This window comes from Rattus rattus, chromosome 2, assembly GCF_011064425.1.
Source record: "Rattus rattus isolate New Zealand chromosome 2, Rrattus_CSIRO_v1, whole genome shotgun sequence".
In the NCBI taxonomy this organism is placed as follows: Eukaryota; Metazoa; Chordata; class Mammalia; order Rodentia; family Muridae; genus Rattus; species Rattus rattus.
The window spans coordinates 111,748,979-111,759,853 of NC_046155.1; positions in this window are offsets into that span (position 1 = coordinate 111,748,979).

The window sequence follows — 10,875 nt, forward strand, 5'->3', positions numbered from 1 at the left end:
CACGTGGCATACAGGTGACTGGACCTTAGTTCTTTGACCAAGTATGTCTGGGACTCTTCTTTGATGTATGTATGTGCCTGTAACCAGCCTGTTATACTAGATCTTAGCATCTGCAGCACGCATTTAAGTGACAGAGAGGCACTTCATGGTTTTGCATATGTTATCTTGTTTAATCCACCATACCCCCAGAACAGATATTAAATCTGAATTACTTCTCTCCAGTTCCTCCAGTCTGGACTGCCCAGTCTCCTTCCCTGGCTCTGCTTTTGTACTGCTCACCGATGATCCAGTCTCTATGCAAGAGTGAGCTTTTAAAACCAACTCCACAGGTTATGATCCTCTTAGATTTAAAAGTTCTCAGGTTTTTTCCTCATTGTAACTGGAACAAAATTTAGCAGGCAGAGAAGGAGAGCTCCCTTTTCAGTGATTCTTGCTTTTCTACCATGGTACACCACTGTGTCCTTTCCTCTCGTCCAAAAACATTCTAAGCTAGTACCTGGCTGTCTTCTCTGCCTAGAATGTTTCCCACAGCCCTTGGCAGGTGTCATTGTCTCCGAGAGCTTCCCCAGACACTCATGTCTCACCCTTCCCTTGATCCACTTACTCCTTTTTTTTATTAATTTTTTTTATTAACTTGAGTATTTCTTATTTACATTTCGATTGTTATTCCCTTTCCCGGTTTCCAGGCTAACATCCCTCTAACCCCTCCCCCTCCCCTTCTTTATGGGTGTTCCCCTCCCCATCTTCCCCCCATTGCCGCCCTCCCCCCAACAATCACGTTCACTGGGGGTTCAGTCTTAGCAGGACCCAGGGCTTCCCCTTCCACTGGTGCTCTTACTAGGCTATTCATTGCTACCTATGAGGTTGGAGCCCAGGGTCAGTCCATGTATAGTCTTTAGGTAGTGGCTTAGTCCCTGGAAGCTCTGGTTGCTTGGCATTGTTGTTCATATGGAGTCTCGAGCCCCTTCAAGCTCTTTATTTCCTTCAAAATTGTTCCTCCCCTCTTTTCTCCAACTTGCCTGTGCTGCCACAGTAAATCGCAGAAACAATATCTGACTCGGGTCCATTTGGCTGTGTGGGCTGTGCTTTATCTGTTGTGTCCACCTTCTGCCTGTCTTAGCTTTATTTTTCCTGCAGGTCTTCTATGTTCTGAATAAATATACCATAGGACATTAGAACTGAAGGGAACATATATAATTAGTTATTTCCCTGAGAAGTCATTTACAGTAAGGTGACGACTTACCAACTACTTATTGAGGTTTCACAGTGTGTATTGCTAAGGTAGGTGGAAAAGGTAGACATTGCAAATCACTCACTTATATCCTAGTGATTTCCAGATATCTTATTTCAAAACACAACACAACAAAACAAAACTAAACTAAACGAAACAAAACCTGGTCTTGCTTCAATAGCCCTTGAGTTCTCAGTTTCAAGAATCCGAATGAAGCTGGATGCAGGGCAGGTAGCGTTATGTGTCCTGAGGAGGCTGAGGTAGGAGGAGCTAGACTAGTGGGGAAACACTGCTGCAGAACAAGCAAAAGTGACTGAATTGTAAATGTCTTTTATTTCCCTGTTTACCTACTTTGCTTTTGAGAACCCACAGGCCATGATGTCAATTCTTTAAATTCTAAAACCAGGCAGAGGGAAACATGTTAAGAAAATGTTTTCCAGGCTTATGCCAAGGAAAGACAGGAGCCGATGGCATCTGATAGCCAGAGGTCTGCAAGGACCTTTGCAGATTGGCTGCCACAGAGCCCTGTTTAGCAGATAAAGAAGGATGCTGGAGCCCTATAGGAATGACTCACAGGGCTAGAGCCACTTGTGATTCATTTGCTCCATCAGTCTGTCTTTCTCTTATCTCCTTTGTTCTGTAGACACAGCAGAGGCCCACCAGGCTGACTTGAGGCTTCCGGACGGTAGAGAGAGCTAGTACATAGACTGCCCTTCTTTGCGTGACAGTACTGAGGCTCATATTGTCCATCCACTCACTAAGGACCAGTGCCTCACTTACCTGCCTGCAGCGACTAAGCCCTCCACCTCGGCAGTCAGCACTCTTCCTTCTTATCAGAAGATTGTTTCTCAGACAAGTGTTGTGTTTGATGTCTGCTTCTGTGACTCTGTTTACTGCTTCATGTGGAGGCAGACTAATGAGGTCTAAATTACGCATCCATACCACGTCAGGGTCAGCAAGGTTGGGAGCCCAGAGGATTTCACAGTTGTTACTGCTGTGGCCACAGACTTTCCTGTCACCCAACTTTGCAGTTAAATGATTCAGAGAGAAAGGGGAGTATCAGTTAACTGCCCCCTTTAGTACTGCTAGGATGACATAGCAAGGCCAGATCCCAGGGCACCTGACTTCACGGTACAATACTTCATCGTGGTAAGACCGTAACATAACACAGTGATATCATAACACTGACCCAGCCAGAGCATCTTCCACCATGGAAATTAAATCCTATTTTGTCTTTAAAATAAAGACCTGCCACAGTATCTGTCCCCAAGAAGAACAAAAGCAAACATAAAATGCCTTTATCATTCTAATAGTTTCATGAGAATCAAGAGGTGAAAATATGAAGTTTCTTGCTTTTGGGTGAAGAAAATGCTGTTAGGTCTCCTTAGTTCACTTTATGTTACGAGTAAAAATGCATACATTAATGGTGTACAACACAGTATTTTGATATATTTACACTTAGTGAAATGATAATCAAAATGAAGCTCATTAATAGATCCATAACCTCACACAGTTACCATTTTGTATATGTGTCAAAAATACTTAAGGTAACTTACCTCAGCAGAGGTCAAGTGTATAATACTGTACTACGTACAAAGCTGTACAGTTTATTCATCATGCATAAGATCTATATACTGCATAATATTTTATCCTTTGACTAATACTTCTATATCTGTGAGGTTGAAGCTTTTAGGTTGCATGTGTAAGAGAGAATACAGTACTTGTTTCTCTGAGCCTGGCTTCCTTCACTTAGCACAGTGTCCTCCAAGCTCATATTTGGAGTGTGACAGGATTTCCTTGTATTTTTATAAATCAGACTAATATTCCATTCTGTGTCTGTGTGATGTTTTCTTTATACATTCATCCACTGATGGATACTTACTTTAATTCAATACCTTGACTATCACGAACAGTGCTTCAGTCAACGTAGAAGTATTGCTATCTCCTTGACAAACTGATTTCATTTTCCTTGGAGCTGTGTGTGTGTGTGTGTGTGTGTGTGTGTGTGTGTGTGTGTGTGTGTGTGTGTGTGTATGTGTTTGTCTACCCAGTGAGTTTAATAAGGCTGCTAATGAGCATAATGGGGGTTGTTTACTAAAATATATCAATTTATCAATAACTGTACCTCGGAGGACAATAACAACCTCTCCCATGGTATGCATTAACTACTTATGGACCTGTGAGGGGAGCAACTCATGAGCCCCCACCCATGTATGATGAGATATTGACAAACCCAGTCCTGTACAAGTAATCACAGCTTTAGTGAGTTTATGAGTGCATTGGCCATGTCATGCCCAGAAGACACTTTTTGCAGCACATCTCTGAAACCTCTGACCCTTAATGTTTTTCTACTCCTCCTACCATGATGTTCCCTGAACTTTTGGAGGTCCCGATGATATTTAGAATAGCAGGTATGATCTCTGTCCTGTTGTTAGGCATCAAATCAAATGAGAGGGTGGCTGGTTACCACTATAATAGTCATGCCACTATTGCATTGTTGGGCATATCTTGCCATAAAGTCAATACTGTAGTTAGCATGGTAAGACAATTAATAATTTTTCCAGAAGTCTACATAGCTCCTTTCAACACCATAAAGCTAGATAGCAAGGAGGACTGTTTTAGCTCAGATCCAGCTTGATTTATCAAAACTTGCAACTCTAGTGTGTAGTATCGTCAGGAATAGGGTCTTATGATCTTGTCCTGATGGGCAAACAAGAGCATTGTTCATTTTATATGGATTATGCCTAAAAAAAAATCTATTACCAGATCGATGTCAAAATATTTCCCTAGTATTTAATAGTTCCAGGTCATACATTTAACTCTTTATTTAGAGTTTTTGTTTTCTAAATAAGTAAGGATCTCATTTTACTGTTACTATATGCATATCTATATTTTACAATACAATTTATCGAGGAGATTTTCATTAAAAATTCTTCATCTTCGACTTTTGGAAAATTGATTACGCTTTCAGGAAGCCCTATTTCTATTTAACTTATGAATTTTTTTGTTTTTGTTTTGAAAAAAAGTCAAATTTCTCCTTTGGCACAACCCAAAGGTCTGATGCCTCCAACAGATGCAGAAATGTAAAAGCCAATTCCAGGTCTTCCAATTCCAGGTTATTTTTCATTACCCCTGGGAGCACTAGATGTAATGCCAGCACGGATATACTATTTTGATACTAAACACATTTCTCAGAAACTCAGGCAGCATGCCATTTGAAGGAGCCATTTCACATCATTGTCCCTCGGTGTGGAACCACCGCTGCTGTCCTTCAGTCTAGGCTTTGGTGGCTATGGAGAAGAATTGCTTTGTTTAGCATTTGCCTCCCAAATGTGTTAGGGAAAAAACACATTTACAAAATCCAAAAGTTATTTGTCTGTTGAGGCTTTCAGTCCTACATAAATAACTTTCTCATAAGAAAATTCTGCTGTAGGTCAAAACCCGAGATAGGGATTTGTGTTCAAGTGATTTCTTGAGTGTTGTCAAGGAGAAGGCAAGTGAGAAAAACTGACTAAAGCACAGAAAGGGGCTAAACAAGAACTTGGCCCTGGATGATGTCTCAGTTCAGACATGGAGGATGCTGAGGGACGAATTACACTGCAAGGTGACTCCCAAGCTATGGTGAGGTGAGCTTGCCCTTTGTAACCCTGACGTTCAGTCAGAGATGAGTTTTGTGTGTGTGTGTGTGTGTGTGTGTGTGTGTGTGTGTGTGTGTGTGTGTGTGTACAAAGCCTCCTGATCTGGCTGGCTCTCATATACTCAACTTCTCTTCTTTTTGGCCAAGAACAATTTTCCAAAGAAGGGGATATCTGTTTATCATATTGGACAGCATCTTTCCCAGCATCCAAGGGTACCTGCCTAGGTTCACTGGTTGGTAGAATGATCTGAACGAGGTATCATTTACGATTCTGATATAAGACATAAAATCACTTAAACATGAGTATTGGTTCACTAATCTTAGAGTTCTCAGAGAAGCCTCACTATATATTCCTTTCCACAGACACAATTAGTGAGTACATAAAGGTAACAATTATATAACAAAACAGCCCCATGGCTTAAAGTGGCTTCAACCAAAGTTGATATCCAAGCACAGCATTCTATTTCTGTATTCTTCCGGCCTATTGAAGTACATAACCTTGAATGTTATGCCATAAATAATATTTTGTACTCATTTATATTATATGGTAATGGCCATATAGTTCATTGGTCTTATAGAATGGCCAACAGATGGCACCAGAAACACCACACTTAGTGCAGCTAATTTATGCAATATGTGTTTATGTGTTGAAACTTCAGTCTCTTTCCATATAGGTCTGCCACATTGAAGAGTGATTCGTAACTCCAAATCCAAACTTGATACCTTACAGTTCAGTTATTTTGCTATTTGAGTTCTTTCTATGGAGTACTTTGAGTGGGGGGTTGGGGAAGGATGATAGGGCTAGTGAATTCAGAAAGAAAACATGTATTCATTAGTACAGGAAGGAAAAATGCCTGTAGACCCGCATCCTTTTACCTTTGAGGTCTCTTGAGTATATAAATTCTGAAGATTATTAGGAAATATTTGAATAACAGGATAAAAAAGTCAAGGATCCTGCTTCCAAAACATGAACTCTGTTCTCCACTAAAAACAGACTTGGATGGTAACCAAGTCGTCCAAGGATCGCCCTTGCCCGTGTCTGACCACAGGGTTCCACTCTGGGAAAGGGCTTCAAGTCTGCTGTTACCATTTTCAGATTTGTTTCTTTTGAAGTTTGCACTTTATTGTTGATGAAGGGAAGTAAAGGAGGAAGGGCACTACCTCTTCCAGATTAGTTTTTCTTTTCTTTGAGAAGACCAGCTTCTAGCTTCTTTCTGAGAGCAGACTTTATTCTAAGAAGCAGGATGAGTTAGCTGGGAGAGTGCTGGGCTGAACTGGGCTGCAGAACACTCTGCATTTGCTCATACTTCTCTAACCATTACTTGACTTTCCAATCATATTAAATATTGGGGGACTGAGTCCCAGAAAAGTCATTAGGCTAGCCGGTTACTCAATCTGGTTTCTATGACTACAAGGTCAAGGCTAAACCTAGGATTTGTAATCAGCTTGCTCTTCTACAAGTGTGTACTGATCCTTTTCAACTCACCAGGAGCTTCGGTTTCATCCATAGCTTCCAGGCACGGTTAGCAGATGCTGAACAGTACGTGTGGAGTGTGACGTCTTGAGCACTGATTGGGACTGGAGGTGTGGCTTGGCACCAAGGTCAATAGGAAGGGAGGGTAAATCTCACTTTGATAACAGTCCAAGGTGGAAGGTGACACGGCTATTATACAATGTGTTAAACAGCCCAATTCTTATGTTTTGAGGGAAAAGCAAATACCAAGACCTGATTAGCCTTTCCTATACCTATCAGCAGCTTATTATACTGTGAACATTGTGCCTCTGGGAGCTTTCCTTTGCAAACAGAATGATTCCAGGCTCTGGAGTGCCTCTTTATACTGTATACACCCTGCCACACATGCTAAGATTTCTTCTCCCTCTCTCCCTCCGAGACTCTGTTAGTTTGGTTCTGCTGTATTTACTACCACCACTGCTATTAATGTTATTGTTATTATTAAAATGGGGGTCTTTATTATGTAGCCTAGGCTAGCCTCATACATAGTTCTCCTGCCTCCTTTCCCCAAGTGCTGGGATTTCAGGAATATACTTGCTTTTCCCTTTTGACAGCAGGGCTGACCAAAGGGAGTTTGTTTTACTTTTTACATAAATGCTAGAAACCAAGCCTTGTGGCAGAGATCAACAGAAGCCAAGTCTGGTGGCACAGGTCAAGGACCTCCCGGGTTATTTAAGTACATTTGAGACCAACTTCAGCAACTTAATGTGAAACTGTCTCAAAAAAAAAAAAAACCTATTCATAAAAAAGGGCTGAAGATGGAGCTCCGTGGTAGTGATGTCTACCACGTGTGAAAGCCTGCTTCTATCCCTGCTACTAAAGGAAAAAGGCAGTAGAACTGGTCAAGGACACATGTACATTATTTTATTACATATATGAATGTGTGTGTGTGTGTGTGTGTGTGTGTGTGTATGTATGTGTGTCCCCGCACCCACATCATGAACGAGAAAAGTCAGGAAAGAAAAATAAAGGACAATAATCCCAACTTAGTACTTAGGATGTGAAAGGCCCTCTGCTAGGTCCATTAGATATCTTATCTCCTTCATCTCTGAGATGGGAGCTGTGCTGTGTAACGGTTATGTGTGAACAGATCTGGCTTCTCACCAAAGCCTTGATTCTACCTCACGTGTGACTCTGGACAAATCTATGTGACCTTCCTAAGCTTTGTTTCCTCACTGAAACAACATGCAAAACATTCTCAGTTAACTAACATCACCGCAATCACTCCAATGAGCAGATCTTATCTACTTCATACTACTTGAAAACAATTCAAGGTCCTAAGAGGTTAGACGAAGTTAGCTTCAAGCCAGTTCTGATGTAATGTTTGGGCACCTGTTATTTCTTTTCCCCAAGAATGCATTTTTATCCTAAAAAAACCATTCCCATTTCCCTTGCCCTTTATCCCATTTTGTTCTGGAACGCATCATATAAAGGTCAAAGGAGAACTCTGGAGTCAGATGATCCATTCCAAATCTCTCTATGTCACCTACTAGTTGTGTAATTTTTGAGATTCTTAACCATGTGGATTAGTTTCATCTGTCACAGGATTGATAAAGACATTTGCCACTTGGATTCTTAAAAAAGATTAAGTACATTATTGCAAACAAAATGCTCATCGCATGGTCTGATAAATGCAAATGTTCAACAAGTGTAAATTATTCTTGCTCTTCCTACCTCCAGCTACAGGGCTGGAGGGGATAGCTCTGATGTGTCTGGTTAAGAGTGTCCTAAATTCCTGTGTATCATGTTCAGCCCAAGGCAAGATCATGACAATTTTCTTATAAAGAGCAGATGCCTATTTTTCTGGCTTTAAAGGCTATGCCATCTCTGTGAATTCTATTCAATACTGCCGTTATGTAGAGAATCAACCATAGGCAGTCAGTCCATCAAAGAATGTCTATGTTGTGCTCTAACAAAGCCGAAACTTGATCACGGAAACTTACATTTTATTTGATTTTCTGGTGTTATTAAAATATTACTCATCTTGGGTTCTTTTGCAGGCATTTCCAAATGACCAAACATTTTCAAGTTCATCTGCTATTGAAACACGGGAGCCAGGCTGAAATGGGTCTATCATTCAATGCTCTGTACACGTGACCCACAAAAGACAAAGTCCTGTTGGGAAGGAGTTTGTGCCTCTTCCTTTTCAGCCATGATTGGTGATGCATAGAGAGATCTGGGCTGTGGCAGAAGAAAATGAGATGAACAGTAAGAGGAATCAGAGCCAGGAAGAGCCATCTAATAGAGCAAGAGAAACCTGGTCCTGCAGGCTTTGCCTCTAGATTAGCTCTTATTTGGTCCCATGTGCCCATGCATCTTCCTCACCCACTGCTAGCTAAGTGAGCTTTTTGTTGCATCCGATTCAGTTCTGATACCCTGATATAACTTGTTCTCCTCACACTGTCCACAGTTATTAAAGGAAAGTGAAGGCTGGCATTTACTTGGTACTTACCATGTGCCCGGTGATTTAGTCCCTGCTTTCCCATGTGATCTCTTTCTATATGGGGTGATCCGTCTGAGGTCGGCATTATTAACATACTTTAACCAAGAATACAGACAGATTTGTTGCCAGTTGATTTATTTAATACCCCGTTTGCCCTTTTAAGGATGTAGAGTGGGCATTTCAGATCTCGTTTCATGTCCACCTCAGTCTCCGAGGAAGAAACTTGGAAGGGAAACTTTGTCAAAGCACACTTAATCCCTCTTCTGGGAAAAAGGGCATGTCCTGATCAGGAATCCTCAGTGCTCCCTTTGGCCCTTTTAGGCAGCGGGGAGTGGCAGTCCTGGAGTTTTTGCCCAGCTGCCTGGAAGAGAGTGGATGAGCAGCTGAGGCTGCTGATCAACAGCCTGGGTTAATCCAGGCTGCAGCTTGTAGTTCTCCTGCAAGACCCATCAAGGATCTTCCTTCAGCAGTATCGTTTCCCAGCAGCTGGCTGACTTGGGGTTCCAACGCCTGCCTCCTGGCTGTGCAAGCAACTTCAGCAGGTAGAATCTGGCTGACCTGAGTAGACACATCTTGAGACGCAGGAAGGCTTGCATACACAGAGCTTTTGTGACAGAGGCTGAGAAGGAAGTCAGGGGAAATCATTAATCCCCATATCCATTAGCAGTCCTCATCTGGAACATCGACTCTTTGAGTTTTGGATCGAAGTCAAAGAGCTGCCAAATTAATACTTTGTATTGGACAACTTCTGTGTCTTGTTTCATTTCTTACTAAAGGAGCTGTCATGGTTTATGTTAGGCACTTAACCTACATTACTTTTAATTATCTGAGCAGTTCTGCCTAGTAGATATAAAATGTCACCAACTAAAGAGATGAACAGAGGTTAAAAAGTAATGAAGACTGGGAGGGAAATCTGCCTCTGCTTACACAACAGTGGGGGAGGCTTGTAACTGAGAGGGCCACGTTTTATCGCTTTCAGTTGCTCAGACAGCTCAAGACACCAGAACCAGAAATGAAACTTCAGGGCTGCACCTCAAGTTCTCTGACTGTTTGAGAGGTGAGAAGTCACTACTTTGTGTTTGATCGAGGTATCATCAGCACATTACTAATACGTGGCCCAAAGCAGGGGAATCAACAAATTGGTGCTGAATGCACGAATCAATGGATCCACATGCCTTTCAATAAAATGTCAACACTGACGTCATGAGCTTAAGTTCTTGATTTCATAGTTAAGTTCTTTCTGGAATTCTCCCTACTTTTGAAATTAACTTTTATTTATGCAATGTTTTAAATTTTGTGTTTGTGTGTGTGTGTGTGTGTGTGTGTTTGTGTGTGTGTGTATGTTGAGTTGTGGTTTTTTTTGTGTGTGTATGTGTGTGTCTGTTGTGTTGTGGGTTTTGTGTGTGTGTGTGTGTGTGCGTGTGAGACAATGTGCACATGAGTGAAACAGCCACCAGCAGAGGCCAAAGAGGGTTTGGATCTCATGGAGCTGCTGCTACTGGTAGTTGTGAGTCACCCCAGGTGGCTTCTGGGAGCTGAACTCTACAAGGGCAGTGCATGCTCCTAACCACTGAACCATCTCTTTAGCCCCCACAACACTTTGTACTGCAAGTGAGTAGAAGGTTACCCAATATACAGATTATGAGTAAGATACTGGCTTACTGAATGCAACACAAGGGTCTGCAAGAGTTAGCATCTTCCAAAAGTTACTCTCATAGGACTTCTGCTCACTTAACTTTGGTATGTGTGAGAGGGAACAGGTGCACATATGTGCTCATGCATGTAGAAGCCAGAGGTCAACACCCAGTGTTGTTTCTCAGGGGCCATCCACCATGACTTTTGAGATAAAGTCTCTCACTTGCCCTGGAATTAGCTACATAGGTTAGGCTGGCTGGCCAGGGAAGCCCAGGGTTCTTTCTGTCTTCCTCCTCCTCAGCAATGGAGTGCCAACATGTCCTGCCTTTTTACATGGATGGTGGGAATTGAACTTAGACCCTCATGCTTGCATGGCAAAGTTTTTATTGACCGTGCTATCATAGTAAATTTAAATT